Source organism: Pseudorca crassidens, chromosome 4, assembly GCF_039906515.1.
Source record: "Pseudorca crassidens isolate mPseCra1 chromosome 4, mPseCra1.hap1, whole genome shotgun sequence".
NCBI classification, from domain to species: Eukaryota; Metazoa; Chordata; class Mammalia; order Artiodactyla; family Delphinidae; genus Pseudorca; species Pseudorca crassidens.
The window spans coordinates 12,459,942-12,478,146 of NC_090299.1; positions in this window are offsets into that span (position 1 = coordinate 12,459,942).

Below are 18,205 nucleotides of genomic sequence, written 5' to 3' on the forward strand. Positions count from 1 at the left end.
CTACTTACAGTTTAGTCAAGCTGAGGGACCATTAAGGTAATCCTGATCAATGGTTATGCAAATATATTTATACGGGCTTCCCTGGTGGCGCAGTGGTTGAGAGTCCGCCTGCCGATGCAGGGGACAAGGGTTCGTGCCCCAGTCTGGGAAGATCCCACATGCCACGGAGCAGCTGAGCCCGTGAGCCATGGCCGCTAAGCCTGTGCGTCCGGAGCCTGTGCTCCGCAACGGGAGAGGCCACAACAGTGAGAGGCCCACGTCCTGCAAAAAATAATAATAATAAAATAATAATAGGGCACAAAATGAAGCAAAATGGCTTTGAAATTCAGCTCTTTAATTAAAAACAAATGTTATCTTGCTACCATCCCAGAGAATTGAAATATAGCATACAACGTATCTTGCCTAGTGATGATCCCTAGTAGGGATGAGGACAAAGAGTTTAACTAACTACAAACAGCAACAGCTCCTAAAAATAAAATTTATATTCAAAGTATCATAAGAAAAGATATTTTAAAATACCATTCTAAAGCCTAGCACCATGGTTATAATACCCTAAAACTAGATTGCCTGGGTTCAGATCTCAACTCAACTACTTATTTATGTGATCTTGAGCAGTATCTGCCTCAAATTCCTAAATAAACCTGAAGAAGAATAACTCATCACTGGAGAGTTGGTAGGGCTGAATTAATAAATGCAAAGCATGCAGAACAGTGGCTGATATGTAAAAGTATATTAGGTGAATGACCTTTCATTATTTTACTCAAAGAAGATTTGCAACTACTATTGTATAGCAGGGCTCGTCTCATCTTTAGCATCATAGAATTCTGAGTCAGATTTTTCAGGATGGTGACCAATATCTTCAACCCCTTTCTCTTACTCTCACTAGGTGTCACTGGATTATTCATACATCCTTAGGACAGAAGTCATCAATGATTTGATGATGGATAAAATCATCAATATCTCTGAACTGAGTTCAGCATACTGAATGATAAGACCATAACTGACAGAGTAATAAAAACAAGCCTCATATTGCTGACATAGGATCTGGAACAATAGCACTAGGTGAGATTTGGAAAGTGTCGAGATACCAACAGCTCATCACAGACTCACCATTATGAGATGTCCCAAGAGTATTAAATGGATTCCTACCCCCCAAAAAAAAAAATCCTAATGCCTCTCACTTCTCCCTAATTATTTCCCAAACTTCCAGCGTGAATAAAAAAGTAATGTAGAATAAACAACACTATAACAGCTACAGTAATCAAGACAGTATGGTCCTGGCACAAAAACAGAAATATAGATCAATGGAACAGGATAGAAAGCCCAGAGATAAACCCACGCACATATGGTCACCTTATCTTTGATAAAGGAGGCAAGAATATACAGTGGAGAAAAGACAGACTCTTCAATAAGTGGTGCTGGGAAAACTGGACAGCTACATGTAAAAGAATGAAATTAGAACACTCTCTAACACCATACATAAAAATAAACTCCAAATGGATTAAAGACCTAAATGTAAGACCAGACACTATCAAACTCTTAGAGGAAAACATAGGCAGAACACTCTATGACATAAATCACAGCAAGATCCTTTCTGACCCACCTCCTAGAGAAATGGAAATAAAAACAAAAAGAAACAAATGGGACCTAATGAAACTTAAAAGCTTTTGCACAGCAAAGGAAACCATAAACAAGACGAAAAGACAACCCTCAGAATGGGAGAAAATATTTGCTAATGAAGCAACTGACAAAGGATTAATCTCCAAAATTTACAAGCAGCTCATGCAGCTCAATAACAAAAAGACAAACAACCCAGTCCAAAAATGGGCAGAAAACCTAAATAGACATTTCTCCAAAGAAGATACACAGATTGCCAACAAACACATGAAAGAATGCTCAACATCATTAATCATTAGAGAAATGCAAATCAAAACTACAATGAGGTATCACCTCACACCAGTCAGAATGGCCATCATCAAAAAATCTACAAATGATAAATGCTGGAGAGGGTGTGGAGAAAAGGGAACACTCTTGCACTGTTGGTGGGAATGTAAATTGATACAGCCACTATGGAGAACAGTATGGAGGTTCCTTAAAAAACTAAAAATAGAACCACCATATGACCCAGCAATCCCACTACTGGGCATATACCCTGAGAAAACCATAATTCAAAAAGAGTCATGTACCAAAATGTTCATTGCAGCTCTATTTACAATAGCCAGGACGTGGAAGCAACCTAAGTGTCCATCAACAGGTGAATGGATAAAGAAGATGTGGCACATATATACAATGGAACATTATTCAGCCATAAATAGAAACGAAATTGAGTTATTTGTAGTGAGGTGGATGGACCTAGAGTCTGTCATATAGAGTGAAGTAAGTCAGAAAGAGAAAAACAAATACTGTATGCTAACACATATATATGGAATCTAAGAAAAAAAAAAAAAGGTCATGAAGAACCTAGGGGTAAGAAAGAAATAAAGACACAGACCTACTACAGAATGGACTTGAGGGCATGGGGAGGGGGAAGGGTAAGCTGTGACGACGTGAGAGAGTGGCATGGACATATATACACTACCAAACATAAAATAGATAGCTAGTGGGAAGCAGCCGCATAGCACAGGGACATCAGCTAGGTGGTTTGTGACCACCTAGAGGGGTGGGATAGGGAGGGTGGGAGGGAGGGAGACGCAAGAGGGAAGAGATATAGTATCAGTATATGTATAACTGATTCACTTTGTTATAAAGCAGAAACTAGCGCACCATTGTAAAGCAATTATACTCCAATAATGATGTTAAAAAAAACCACAAAACACTATAACTTTTAGAGACCAAATCCCAGTTCTGTTGGTTCTGCTGATTGCTGTGTACGTCTTGAGTAATTGCCTAATCTTTCTGAACATTAGTTTGATCATGCCTGTTTTTAATAAGAAGTCTTAAATAGTAACACATTTAAAAACATTTAGCATAATGATTTGTGTTAGATAAATCATATTTTCCCTTCTGCTAAACGTTCCTTTCCCCTTGCATTCTTATGTAAACTCTTCAAAACAAGTTCATTCATTCATTCACACATTCATATAAAGTTCTGGGAATACAAGGGGGAACGCCGTGGGGGGCACTCCTTTACAGCAATTGTGCAGCCAAGTAGGGATGCACACAAGTGAATAGTGGCGTAAAAGTGAATGTGATAAATGCCACAGAGAAGGAGATAACGGTGTTCTCTGGAGGAACCTAATGCCTAACCCAGACTTGGACGATCAGGAGAGACTTATAAGAGACAGTGAAATCCTAACTGAAGTGATCTTTTAAATAAAAACAAAATAATATTGCTGGATCATATGGTTAGGGAGGAAGCGGTGGGGATAAGGCTAAAGAAGTAGACATGGTCCAGAGCAGGAAGAGATTTATGGGGAATGAGCCAATGATGTTAAGCTAAGGAGTGAAATGAGCAGCTCTAATACAGAGGGTGAGCTAACAGGGAAGAGATGAGTTAGAATCACTGGTAGTAATTGAAGCTGGAGTTGTCGGAACTAGGCTACTGGAAGTAAAGTGTGAAGAAGTAGATGAATTAAAGATGTATAAGAGATGCAGTCAAGATGAACAAAGATGGAGAATCAAGGACAACAACTAAGTTTCTAGTTTGGGCAACCAAGTGGAATCATACTCTAAGATGGGAAACAATGCAGAAAAAACATGAAGTTGAGAGAGGCAAGTACAAAGAGTCCATCTTTTGACATATTAACTTTTAGGTGTATGTGGTCACCTAGGTGATAATATTTGATAAGACTATGAAAATATACTCCCAGAGTTCAATGCCATGATATAGATAAATCTTTGAATTGAGCAGTAGATGGAATTATCTAAGGTCAAACTACAGAGTAAGAAGACATATGGACATAGGACGAAATGCTAAAGAGCTCCAATATTAAAGACATAAGTAAAGAAAAAAGCTTTAAAGATGGTTGGGAAACAGTGGGCAAAGTGGTAGGAGAAATGTTGCACACTTATGCTATCAGAGAAGTTAAGGAAACAGCATTTCAAACAGACCTAAAGACAAACACTTAAGGAAATCAATTTTTAATTTTTTCCAGCTTTATTGAGATATAATTGACGTATAATACTGTATGTTTAAGATGTACAATGTCCTGATTTGATACAGACATATTGTGCAGTGATTACCGCAATAAGGTGAGTTAACACACCCGTCACAACACACAACTACCATTTTTGGTGTGTAGTGAGAGTTATATAATACATATATAATATTTTATTTTTTTAACATCTTTATTGGAGTATAATTGTTTTACAATGGTGCGCTAGTTTCTGCTTTATAACAAAGTGAATCAGTTATACATATACATATGTTCCCATATCTCTTCCCTCTTGCGTCTCCCTCCCTTCCACCCTCCCTATCCCACCCCTCTAGGTGGACATAAACCACCTAGCTGACATATATAATATTTTCTTTATCCATTCATCCATCAACAGACACTTGGTTGTTTCCATGTTTGGCTACTATAAACAATGCTGCAATAAACATGAGGGTGCAGCTATCTATTCAAGAGAGCGGTTTAATTTCCTTCATATATATACCCATAAGTGGGACTGCTGAATCATACGGCAGTTCTATTTTAATTGATATTGAATTAGGCTAAGCTACTGGAGGTAAAACTCACAAAAATGTGGAGACTTTCTCTATGTCCCTCTAGAGTTTGAACTCTCAGACTCATCAACGCTGAGCCTCTAGCAACTTGTCAATGATAGTTTACGTTTTCCCAACTCAACTCTGGTTTCCATGCAAGTTTCTGCTCATGGGTTTCTGCTCCAGTAAGTTGTGATCCTCTGTATTTGCCTGTCTCTCTCTTCAATTTGGGGGTCAGCAGTTTGCCTCGTGACCTCACTTCTCTTTAAGAAGAGAGGAAAACGTCTTAAAGACTTTTATTAAGAAAAGTTGATTTTTCAGTTTGTTCAGCCTTTGTTTGTTAGGATGGGGTGTTGACATCCAAGCTCCTTACATGCCAAAAGTCGAAAGACAGTTTTTAAAATACCCAAAGTTATAAAATGGAAAACTAAAAGACAAAGCAATAAATAATAGAAGACAAAACCAATAACCAAACTACAGCTACTAAATCTGATTCCTCAGTTGCTTCTGAGGAGTAGCCTGTTCCTATCCTAACTCATCCCTGGAAAAACTATTAGCCCTTTAGTTTTTGTTTATACAGTGTTGTTAAAATTTCTTCTAACCCTGGGTAGATTCATTACAAGCATAGGTACATTTCTAAAGTGTGCAAATGTGAAGCCATAAGCTAGTAGGGTTAATCCAACAAGCCCAACGGAGATAAATTCCTAATCTGTTAAAACATGAAAATACAGTCATTGTAAACACAGTAAATTATTTGAGGAGACAAAATTCTGTAAGAGCTTGCATGTTTATTTCTATTAGAAAATCCTTGTAGTTAAAATAGTGATGTACAGGCAGAGCAACTGTCTTCAAATCAACCACTTCTTCCTAAAGCCTTTGAAAATCTTTTCAGTTATTTAAAATAGCGCCAATATATTTAGGGTGGGAAGTAGGGGAGGGGAGGGTATCATGTACACGGAAAACTTCCTCTAACACAAGGGTGATAAATTTTATAAATAAGACCTTTTGTTACCTTAATAAATAAGGGTAGACGGATGGGACGCACAAGAGATAAAAAAGGATACAGATTGTTTTAAAGAAAAGAATACAGATTTAAGAGCCAAGCAGACCTTGTTTTGAATCGCAGTTCTGCCACTCAGCAGCTACATGACACTGGGCAAGTTTTCTAACCTTTCTAAGTCTCAGTTATCACACTTATAAAATAGAGACCCAAAATGTCCTCTGACTACATTCTACAGATTAAGGATAATATAAATATATGGATTAAAGACAATGTAAATAAAGATAATGAAAACGCTAATGTAAAGCAACTAGCATGATGACTTGCACTCAATAAACAGGAGATTTAAATTATTATGCATGATTTATAAGTACCAGCATATAAATTATAATATCTGTACAAGTACACTGACATATTCAATAAATAATTTCCAGTGCCTTGCCCGTGCTAGGTGGTAGGGATGGGGGCTGAACAAGGCTGACAAGGTCCTCTCTCTAATAATTTAAATTCTAGTGTACTCCCACAAACCTGTGTCTCACCTGCTACTCCCAAGTAACTAAATGCGTTTCTAAATCTAAATATTAGGAACAACTTATTGATTTATTATAAAGACCAACTTGGCATTTATCTAGGAAGTTCTGGAAATCACAGAAGTGTTTCTGGCCACATATTGACAAACCAGATTTGTAGTTTAGAAAGATTATTCTGGTGGTAGTACATAGGAGACCAGCTAAAAGACCTTTTCAACGGTTTGACTGAGAGATGATATGGCCACAGGAAAGAACAAAGTGTTCTAACATAAGAATATGTCAGAAAGGGAATCAGTAGGGCTGGTTTCTCTTTTAGATAATGGGTGACCAGTTTTATTACAAACAAATATAGTGAATATAAAAGAAGGAACTATTTGGAATGGAAATCAGGGGGAAAAAGTTTTGCTAGCTGAATTTCACTTGGTTTTCATTTCACCAAACTGGACAACTTGCTGTTTTCATATTATGCATAATGGGAAATGAGGTCCTTCAAATTCCAGTTCAGATGTTCTATCCTCCATGAAGCTGGCTCAATCCAAAAAGAGTTGAAGACTCCTCCCACTTCTGGGTTTTTTGTATACTCCTTAATTACTGGCTATCTCTCTACACCCTACTACATCATGTATTTATCTGTCCCTACTACTGAATGCTTCCTGGGATCAGGACTAATATTTCATCTACAAGTGTTTATCCAGGAACAGCAAAATGCCAGGCACATAGCAAGCAATCTATAAATAATATTGAATTGAATTTCCTAAGATAGCTTATTACAGATCAAGATCTATGGCATCACAGATATGATTCTTACATAACAAAGTTTATCAGTGCTCTCAAAATAAATACACAGTGAAGTGTCCGTGGAAATTTTTTTGAAAAGATCTCATCTAAGAGTCAATAAACCTGTTTCAAGCCCTGTATCCTTCAATTGCTAGCTGTGTGATATTGAAAATATTTTTTAACTTTCTGAGTCAGATTTACAATCTAAAAAATAGGTATAATGATACCTGTTAGTTCCATCAAACATGGTTGTATGATTCAAATGAAACAACATCGTTAAGAGCAGTCAGTCATCAAGACCACAGAAGGATAAATGCATGAAAGTTTATATTACTTTATAAAGAATAGTTTCTAAAATAATGTTTGGTGATCTTTTTATACTTTTTAAAAGATATAATATCTAAATATGTTACTGAATTTTTAGTATATATTTTACAATTAAAATACATAAAAAGGAAAAATAATAATAAAATTTGCATGGAACCACATAAGACCCTGAATAGCCAAAACAATCTTGAGAAAGAAGAAAAAAGCTGGAGGTCTCACATTTCCTGATTGCAAAATATTTTACAAAAGTACAGTAATCAAAACAGTATGGCACTGTCACAAAAACAGACATATAGACCAATAAAACAGAACAGAGAGGTCAGAACCAAGCCCGCATGTGTACAGTCAGCTGATCTTTAACAAGTGTGCCAAAAATACACACTGGAGAAGTGACAGTCTCTTCAACAAATGATCTTGAGAAAATTGGATATCTACACGCCAAAGAATGTAATTGGACCTTTAAATTACATCATACACAAAATTCAATACAAAACAGATCTGGGCTTCCCTGGTGGTGCAGTGGTTGAGATCCGCCTGCCGATGCGAGGGACACGGGTTTGTGCCCCGGTCCAGGAAGATCCCACATGCTGCAGAGCGGCAGGGCCCATGAGCCATGGCCATTGAACCTGCGCGTTTGGAGCCTATGCTCCGCAATGGGAGAGGCCACAACAGTGAGAGGCCCAAGTATCACACACACACACACACAAAAAACAGATCTAATACTTAAATTTAAGACCCAAACTGTAGAACTCCTAGAAGAAAGCATAGAAATGAATCTTCATGACATTGGTCTTGGCAATAATTTCATGGATATGACATCAAAAGCATAGGTAAAGAAAGCAAAGCTAGGCAAGTAGGACTAAATCAAAGTAAAGTTCTTCTGTGATGGCAAAGAAAATCAGAGAGTAAAAGAATGAGAGAAAATATTTTCAAACCATATATATATGGTAAAGGGTTAATATCCAAAAAATATATAGAACCACTACTACTCTCTAGCAAAACAAAAACAAGACAATAACAAAAATAACATTTACAAACAGCTCATGCAGCTCAATATAAAAAAAAACCCAATCAAAAAATAAGCAGAAGACTTAAAGAGACATTTCTCCAAAGAAGACATACAGATGGCCAAGAAGCACATGAAAAGATGCTCAACATCACTAATTATTAGAGAAATGAAAATCAAAACTACAATGAGATATCACCTCACACCTGTCAGAAGGGCCATCATCAAAAAATCTGCAAAAAATAAATTCTGCAGAGGGTGTGGAGAAGAGGGAACCTTCCTACACTGTTGGTGGGAATGTAAATTGGTATAGCCAATGGAGAAAGTATGGTTTTTCCTTAAAAAACTAAAAATAGAGCTACCATATGATCCAACAATCCCACTCTTGTGCATGTATCTGGAAAAAAAAACATTGTTCAAAGGATACATGCAGCCCAATGTTCATTGCAGCACTGTTTTCAATAACCAAGACATGGAAGCAACCTAAATGTCCATCAACAGATGAATGGACAAAGAAGATGTGGTAGGTATATACAATGGAATATTACTCAGTGGTAAAAAAGAATGAAATAATGCCATTTGCAGCAACATGGCTGGACCTGGAGATTTTCACACTAAGTGAAGTAAGTCAGACAGAGAAAGACAAACATCATATGATATCGCTTATATGTGGAATCTTAAAAAAATGATACGAATGAACTTATTTATAAAACCAAAACAGACTCAAATAATTTTGTTAGAGAACAAAATTATGGTTACTGGGGGGAAGGGTGGTGGGAGGGATAAATTGGGAGTTTAGGATTGACATGTACCCACTGTTATATTTAAAATAAAATGCCTTTTCATGGAAAAAAAATTTTTAAGAAAATAAATAAAAGAAATGAACTAAAGACTTGAATAGTCATTTCTCCAATGAAGACATACAAATGGACAACTGGTATACGAAAACATGCTTTATGTCACTAATTATCAGAAAAATGCATATTAAAACCATAATGAAGTATAATCACACAGGTGTCAGGATGGCTACTATAAAAAAAAAGTCAATAGTGTTAGTGAGGATGTAGAGAAATTGGAACACTTGTAACACTGTTGCTAGGAATGTAAAAATGGTGCAGCTGCTACATTAAGCAGTGTGGAGGTTCCTCAAAAATTAACATGATTCTGCAATCACACTGCTGGATATATACACAAAATAACTGAAATCAGGATCTCAAAAAGATATCTGTACTCCTGTGTTCATTGCAGCACTATTCACAATAGCCAAGACATGGAAACAATATAAATGTTCATCCACAAATGAATGGATAAAGAAAATATTATATTTACAATGTAAATTATTCATCATTAAAAAAGAAGGAAATTATTAAACATGCAACATGAATTAACCTTGAAGTCATTATCGTAAGTGAAATAAGCCAGTCACAGAAGGGCAAATACTACATGATTTCACTTACATGAGTTACTTAAAATAGTCAGACTCAGAATCAGAGAATAGAATGGTAGATGCCTAGGGCTGGGGGAAGTGGAAAATGAGGAGTTGCTAATCAAAGGTATAAAGTCTCAATTATGCAAGATGAGTAAGTTCTAAAGATCTGCTGTACATCATACCTATGGTTAAGGATACTGTACTGTATACCTAAAAATGTCTTAGGAGGACGAATCTCATTTTAGGTATTCTTACCACAATAAAATAAAATCTTTAAAAGTTGCCTCATGGATTAAATTATGCCTTCAAACATTTGGAATTTGACAATTTCAGAGATCATGTGCTTGATGCTTTCCCTTGAAGTAACTCAATAAAAATATTAACATGATAACTTTTCTATTAAAGAACATAATATCTTTCATTAATATATTAATGGATATTTGCAGTCATTGCTAAAGGCAAGTACAAATATTGTTTTTTCGGTTTTTGTGTTTTTACTATACAGTGTTCTGATTAAACATTTACTCAGTTCTTAAAAAAAAAAAATAAAAAGAGGGCTTCCCTGGTGGCGCAGTGGTTGAGAGTCCGCCTGCCAATGCAGGGGACACGGGCTGTGCCCCGGTCCGGGAAGATCCCACATGCCGCGGAGCGGCTGGGCCCGTGAGCCATGGCCGCTGAGCCTGCGCGTCCGGAGCCTGTGCTCCGCAACGGGAGAGGCCACAACAGTGAGAGGCCCGCGTACTGCAAAAAATAAAAAATAAAAAGAGATGTAGAATAAGTGTATAATCCTGCCCATTTCCCATGGCACTGTTGAATGAGTACAGTCAATTTGTCTTTGTGACCCCAATATTTTTTTAGTTCTCACTGACCACTCCTTGCTGTTGACATTTGATTTCTGTACAACTTTTAATGCTACCAGTTAAGCAAGGTGGTAGTGTAAAGAGAACGTGCTTTGGATCTTACCTCCACCTATGATTAGTTACAGGACCTTACCCAAATGGAATGATTTCAAACACAAAATATGGCACATAGAACCCTGCAATCAAAGTTGGCTAAACACATGAATCAAGATCTTCCTTCCTCCCTCCCTTCCTCCCTCCCTTTCTTCCTTCCTTTAAGAAAGTTCCAGCCTTAAGCTGAATAAATAAAAATTAACAGTCTTGTTTATTAAAAAGAAAGAAAGAAAGAAAAAAGTCTCCACAATTTCTAATCCTCACTGAAACAAGAACTCATATTGGATGTTTCATATTACGTTATATAAAACAATTTAATTTTATCATCAAAATGTAAGAATGAAAGCTATTAGCAAATCTGATTAAAATAACGGTGTAGCATACTTGATTATGTTTGCTCATTACTTTTCTTTATATTTTTTCTTGTTATGTCATGAAATGAAATAGTCACAAGACCTGCATATGAAAGCTGCACACTTAAAAGGTCACGATTTCCTAAAACACCTTCAGTAAACATTCTTAAGGTAGTAAATCGTTCTTCCACTTTTTAGAGATTTAAAAGGACAGGTTTAGAGGAAAAATAACCATAGTGATGAATTCCCTTAAGAGAGACAAAGTGGTTGGAATTTGTTATAAAATTTGATTGAAAATAAGCTTCAAGAGATTAGTTTTAACCTATAAATGCAGAGTTTCTAATTCCACTTTCATATCTCTAAGAAAAAAAATTCTGTTAGAGCATAACTTTTACAGTGTGCATAGGGTCCACAAGTAATAATTTTTCCAAGTATTTTTGACATGGAAGATAAAATCCTGCCTTTGATATTAAAAAATATTATCAAGCAGATAATGCTGCTCATCTAAATTGAAGGATTATCACTATTAAATTGAACATGTATAGTTCTGTAAGGGATCTATAATCCCCAATTTTTGGAACAATGATTTTTATCTTTATTTCCCTGTCAAACATCTATGATTCAGATTAACTTGACAGTTTTATGAGACATGATAATTCTGTCCAATTGAATCCAATAGGGAAGGGATTTTTTTTTTCCTAGCAAACAGCCATAACAGTATTACAAATATCATTGCAATATTCAGCTATCCCATTAACGATATTATTTTGTTTCTACATGACTAGATTCAAACATACCCCTCTATGTATTTTTAAATGGTAATAATCTCCAATAACCAAATAAATACTACCTTTAAATAACTCTTCCTATCCTTAGTTTTCATTTGGCCAAGGGTGTAAACTAGTCTTTTAGTGCACAATAGCATGCAGCTGTTAAAATCAAAGACCACATGAAAATGTAGGCTGACAAGTTACGGCTTAATTGTGGAGTCATGTCAAACCATGAAGAAGCAAGTTAGCCATCACAAAGGTAAAGATTTTATTGTTCTTCTGTGATTCTAAGTGACATCAACAGACTTTTCCATGTGCTACTTATTCTCTTCCTTATCACAAATTTTACTCACTTTAGGAGAAGAAAGAAATGTCTCGGAGAAGAAATTTTTTGTTTGTTTGTTAAAGACATACAACTGGGCTTCCCTGGTGGCGCAGTGGTTGAGAGTCCGCCTGCCGATGCAGGGCACACGGGTTTGTGCCCCGGTCCAGGAGGATCCTACATGCCGCAGAGTGGCTGGGTCTGTGAGCCATGGCCACTGAGCCTGCGCATCTGGAGCCTGTGCTCCGCAAGGGGAGAGGCCACAACAGTGAGAGGCCCGCGTTCCGCAAAAGAAAAAAAAAAAAAGATATACAACTGATTAAGGAAAGACTGGCTTTTTTTTTTTGAAGTTCTTTCCCCTGAATAAGACTTGGCTGTCCAGGAAGCTTCATGGGTACTAACTGAAAGGCAGCCAGGGCAGGGCAGGTGAGGTCAGGTCTTTGGCTGAAGAGCTGATATAAGTCCAACAGATGACTTCATATTGGATAGACGTGGGGGATGACTTGGTCCTACAATGGCTACTATTTATCTTGAAAATTGTACATCAGCCAGAGTTATGGACACAAAAGGTGAAAGGGTATTGAGAGTCTAACAGGGGCAGGCAGGACTCAAGTTGAAATGGCACCTGCTAAAGGGCCACCACAGTTCTAATGGGGAAAAAGGCAGTGGGTGAGAGTGCAGGCTTTCAGATAACTGTGGGTATGTGGCTTTGCTTTACTTCACTTTGCTTTCTTTCTCTCTTAGATACTAAGGCAGAGGCAGAGAGTTTAGGCTTGTTTAGTAAAAATAAAAACCTACCAGACAGCAGATAGAGGTGCCACATCCAGTAAGATAACTGTTTCTAGAAACTTAGGATAACCTGTTAATTTCGTTTGTTTGTTTTTGTTGGAAAAAAGGGCATATTTTAAATTTACTTACTACTGTTATTTTTTGAGGGTCTATCATAATGCTACACGTTTTTGTTTTTTGCGGTATGCGGGCCTCTCACTGTTGTGGACTCTCCCGTTGTGGAGCACAGGCTCTGGACGCGCAGGCTCAGTGGCCATGGCTCAGTGGCCATGGCTCACGGGCCCAGCCGCTCTGCGGCATGTGGGAACTTCCCGGACCGGGGCACAAACCCGTGTCCCCTGCATCGGCAGGCGTACTCTCAATCACTGCACCACCAAGGAAGCCCGTATAACGTCTACATGTTTTTAAACAATCCACAAGATATTTAGAAATGTATTTTGGAATGAAATGAAATTTTATGTAGCTATTAATTTCATTAGGGAAATTGGGAGCATTTTGTTCCTATTTTGACACAATGGATACAACCAGGACTGAATGATTATAAGTTAGTGGAAGTAAAAAAAAAAAAAAAAAAAACAATTATTTTATTAACATATTTGGCAGAGGTTCATTAATCATTATCACTCTTAAGTAGTTAATTTATAATGAAAGCTTTCTTTATTTCAAATGTTCTCCAATTAGGTAAAAAGAATAAGTTTACACAAGGCAACTCTATCATTTATAGAATAATGAATCTGGTACCTTTGAATCTCATTCGCCAATCAGTGGTAAGGTAAATATGACAAGGAAGTGTTCTAGTAAGGTGACTAACATTGATAAACTGTGTTGCATTTTGGTCACAGAAAGACATCAAAAAAAATCTTCCTTATAAACTTTTATATATCCATTTAAAAAGAAATTATAGTAAGCTTATTTAGGTGAAAAGAAATTCCAGTAATAACAGAAAGCAAGCAAAAATTTACAAATTCTCAAAATATAAAACTGAAATCAGTGTAATAAATGAAAAATAAGTCTATCAAAGCAAAGCCACAATAAATGTTAATATTTGGTTATTAAAAAAAATCCAATGTACTATGTTTTCTCTCAGATTGGCAAAGATTAAAAAGAACATTAATGTCTGGGATTAACAGACTGTGAGAATATAAGAACACGTATATATCATTGGTAAACAAACTTTACTGTGGGTAAATTTGGAAATATGGATCAAAATCTTTAAAAAGTTCTCTGCTTACTCTTTCTCCAAAAAAATCTACTTCTAAGAATTTACCCTAACAGTGGAAAAGCAGAGGTTTTTTCTCCAGTTTTATGATAGAAAAAAAATCCAACAATAGAGATACAGCTAAAGAATTTATGGTACTTCAATTTTTATTAAACACATTCTTTTATGTGTTAAGAGCTAAACATATATTCATATAACAGATTACTGGCCGCTTAAAATAATAAGTGAAAATGAGGATTCCAAAACCTTACATACTGAGTAACACATATGCAATACCTATATATGCACACATATATATACATCTACATATATGTTAACTGTCTTCAGGTCGTAGAATCCAGATTATTTTATTCTTCTTATGACTTTTCTATGTTTTTCTAGTTTTTTGCAGAGATCATATATTATTGTTGAAATATGGAAGGGGAAAATGTAGATGAGTACAGCTCCAATTGATAACTGACTAATTCTAGTATGTAAATTAGACCAGCACTCATACCATATATATGTCTAATAGTTAAGGTTAATGCCTCTGACTACCAGATGGCCTGGGTTCCAGTCCCAGTGCTATGAGTTACTAGCTGTGTAACTTAGCCAAGTTACTTAATTTCTCTGGGCCATGGTTTCCTTATCTGTGAAACATTAATAGTTCCTATCAGGTTTTGGCCAGTTGAGTTAGTGTGCATGAAGAACAGTGAACCATACCTGGCTCACAGTAAACACCACATGAGTTAAAAATTATTATTCCACTTGAACGTAGGTACTATGAAGGCAAATGTTTTCATCTACTTTGTTCACTGATGGATTACCAGAACATAGTAAAGTGCCTGGAAAATAACAGGCAATAAATACATGATGAATGAAAATAGGCAGGAAAGACAAAGGGAAGAAAGAAAGACTCTCTCCTTTATTTTAATAAGAATAATAATTCACATATAATAACATGGCAGGAATATTATTAATAATGATTATGTATACTCAAGTGTATTTGAATACCTTTTATCTAATTCAGTTCTTTTTCAAATTAATTAAAAGCATAGATTTTGTAACGTTTAGATGGCAATCTCTATGATTCACTCTCTCTCATGTACACTGGAGTAAATTTTGACCAGTTGTTGACTTAATTTTAAACTATATTATCGCCTAACTCTAGGTCCACATTTCCCTTTAACTTATATGGAGATCTATTTATTTTAGAGGAGAACCATGCTCTATATGGACACTTAGGGGATTTAAAAAAAATAACATGGTGTGTTCCCTGGACAGGAGAATTTGAAAGGTGTAAAATATTTCATATTTTCCTTAAGGATATGTAAATGCTTTGAAAATGTCATGAAATGATTGTCTTTGCTGGAAAGGCCATTTTCATTATTGATGAATGTTGTGATAGAATGTTATCAGGCTAGTCAGCTTCCTCTTATAGCATTGTCAAAAGAGATTAGTCATCAAATAACAATGACCCTTAAGAAGGCAACTTCCTAGTGTGAAGATGACAAAGTGAAGATATTTCTGTACCCTTTTCTCAAAAATCGCCGCTAAAACAAAAAGAATAAAACACAGAAACATAAACTCTATCATTGGTAAAAAAAAAGGAGGCATCTGGGACCCTGAATCACAATACATAAGGACTATAAGTATGTCTAGAAGGAAGGAAGTATGACTAGAAAGGAGGAAAATCATATCCAATGGCAATGAGGAGAAAACCAATTTGTCACCACAGAACTCTAGATAGATTCAGGAGTGTAGGCCCTATGAGCTCAAGGCAGTGTTGACACTGGAGCTGAAAATAAGGAAGTTTTCTTTATTTTTCTTTTTAGGGACTATATAAGGAGCAGTCCGACCCCCAAATTCTCAATACCAGCCTACTGTGACAGGCAACTTCCCTGTCTGTCAGCCCCTGATGAAAGCAGAGATGTATATTTTGGATAGAGACAGGGTCCAGACTAAAGGATTCCAGGCAGAGGAAAGTAGGAAAGTGAAACTTGTACTTAAAACTAGGAGTTTAAGTGCAATTCTTAAGTGAAACTACCAGTTAGACTTAAGGGTGAAGTAGGTACATAAATTATTTGGAATTATTTACAAGGAAGATTTGTCTATTTTCCATTATTTAGTTTTTCAATTATTTTTGTCACTATGGCCTCATGGATATTTATTTAATACTTTGGGTTATAATCCAGTACTCCTTTGCTTATTTTATCAAATAGTTCCTGCTTTGGCCATTAGGAGCTCTTTCAGTTGGCTCCTGTATCCCTTTGACATACCCCATCATTGTGGTGGAAGTGTTATTTTAGCTCTTCCTTACTTTCTATCACTGCAGGATGCTCCAGTTTTATCTTGAATATTCTCTGTCTCAGTCCTAGCGTCAGTCATTTCCCTGAGAAGTCTTATTTCCTTTCATTGGAGCTTGTACTAGAAACTCAAATTTGGATACATAAGTGTACTATCTTTCTGGTTTTGATTTCTATTTTAATTCCATTGTGGTCGGAGAACATACCATGTATAATTTCTGTTCTTTAAAATTTATAGAATGTGTTTTATGGTCCAGAATGTGATCTATCTTGGTGAATATTCCATCTGAGCCTGAGAAGAATATACATTCTGATGTTGTTGTATGGAGTATTCTATAAATATCAATGATATCAAGTTGATTGATAATGTTGTTCAGGTCAACCACATTCTTATTGATTCTTCTGCCTGCTTGACCTATCAATTACTATCAAGGGGTGTTGAAATCACCAATTATAAAAGTGAATTTATCTAGTTCTCCTTTCAGTTCTAACAGTTTTTGCCTCACATATTTGGATTCTTTGTTACCAGGTGCATACATGTTTAGGATTGTTAAGTCTTCCTGAAGAATTGATCCCATTATCATTATGTAGTACCCCTCTTTATCCTTGACAATTTTTGTTGTTCTGAAGTCTGTTTTGTCTAAAACTAATATAGCTACTCCAGCTTTGTTTTGATTAGTGTCAGCATGGTACATCTTTCTCCATCCCATTGCTTTTAAATGATTAAAGTCTTCATATTTAAATCGTCTTGTCAACAACGTAGAGTTGGGCATTATTTTTTTAATCTACTCTGACAATCCCTACCTTTTAATTGGTGTATTTAGACTAATTACATTTAAAGTGATTACTGATATACTTGGATTAATATAAACCATGTTTTAAGTGTAGTCTAGTCATTATCAGAGTCTTCTTTGCCTGCCTTCTCTGGTCTTAAATGAGCATTTTATGTGATTTTATTTCATTTCTTCCTTAGTGGATCAATTATATTTCTTTATTAAAAAAAAAAAACCTTTTAGTGGTTGTTCCAGAGTGTGCGATATACATTTTTAACTTATCTAAGTCCACCTTCAAATAACACTATTCCACTTCATGTGAGTGCAGGTTCTTTCTAACCGAGTATACTCATTTCCTCTCTCCTGTCCTTTATGACATTACTATCATTTATTTCACTCGTCCATATGCTATAATCACCCAATACATTGTTGCTATTATTGCTTTGAACAATTATCTTTTAGATCAGTTAAGAATGAGAAAAATAAATTATTTCTTCTTATTTCTTCTCTGGTGCTTTTCCTTTCTTTCTGTAGGCCCGTGTTTCTAACATATCATTTCCCTTCTGACGGAAACAGAACATCTTCTAACATTTCTTTCAGGGCGGGTCTGCTGGTGATAAGCCACCTCAGCTTTTGTTTGTCTGAGAAATCCTTTATTTCACCCTCACTAAATTTCACTGGATATAGAGTTATAGCCTGGAGGTTGTTTTCCTTCAACAGGGCTGTGGTAAATTCTTTCCTCCTGTAAACTAAGGCTTTATTATGGAGAACGTTCTTTATTATGGAAAGTAATCGTGATGAGTACTCTTTCCCTGTCCCTGCCAGAGACTGGAGGGGTTCTTCCTCAGATTATCACTATGGGAACCTGGTAAAGCTCCAAAAGTGTGGCTCCACAACTGTGGCTCCCAGGAGTCTTCCACTGTCATGCTAATACCAAGTTAGCCTCTAAAAATTAGTCAAAATTGTCATTTAAGTGTCCCTATCAATTTATGGCTCCAGGGTCTTCTGCTCCAGGTAAGGTGATCTC